A 715-nucleotide genomic window follows, 5' to 3' on the forward strand; every position below is an offset into this window, starting at 1 on the left:
GGGGGGGGGGGACAAACACAGATACAAACATATACACACACATACATATATATATATACATATATACGACGGGCTTCATATATACCCAAGAAGCAGTCAGTTAAAAGTTTATCTGTATATTCCTATTTATGGTCGTATTTCCTGCTTCTTCACGCACACATCTCAGATTTTTCTGCTCATATACAAGTTTACACGTGGGAGTAGATTATGAGATAGATAAAAGACACTCATAGCTGGAATCAACACAGTTCAAGAATGTAGATTCGGATATATATGTATACTCATGAGGCTGTCTTTATTGTATTTATGGAAATACCTCCAAATTTTGAGTTGCTTAATTATACTGTAGTTTATCGTTTGTAACGTGCATGGCATCTTTTCTTTTATCTTCTGTTTCAGTCATTAGACTATGGTCTTGCTGGAGCACTGTTTTAAACTTTTAGCTGAATGAATCGATCCCAGTAATTATTTGCTAAGGCCGGTAATTATTCTATCGGTCGCTTTTACCGAACCGCTAAGTTACGGAGACGCAAATACCCTAACACCAGTTATCAACTGTTGTAAAGGGACTAACACTGACAGGCACACACACACACACACACACAAACAAACAAATACATAATACATACATATAAGAAGCCCGTCATATATATATATATATATATATATATATATATATATGCACATACATATATATATATATATATACATATAT

The sequence above is a fragment of the Octopus bimaculoides genome, chromosome 11, assembly GCF_001194135.2.
Source record: "Octopus bimaculoides isolate UCB-OBI-ISO-001 chromosome 11, ASM119413v2, whole genome shotgun sequence".
Lineage (NCBI taxonomy): Eukaryota > Metazoa > Mollusca > Cephalopoda > Octopoda > Octopodidae > Octopus > Octopus bimaculoides.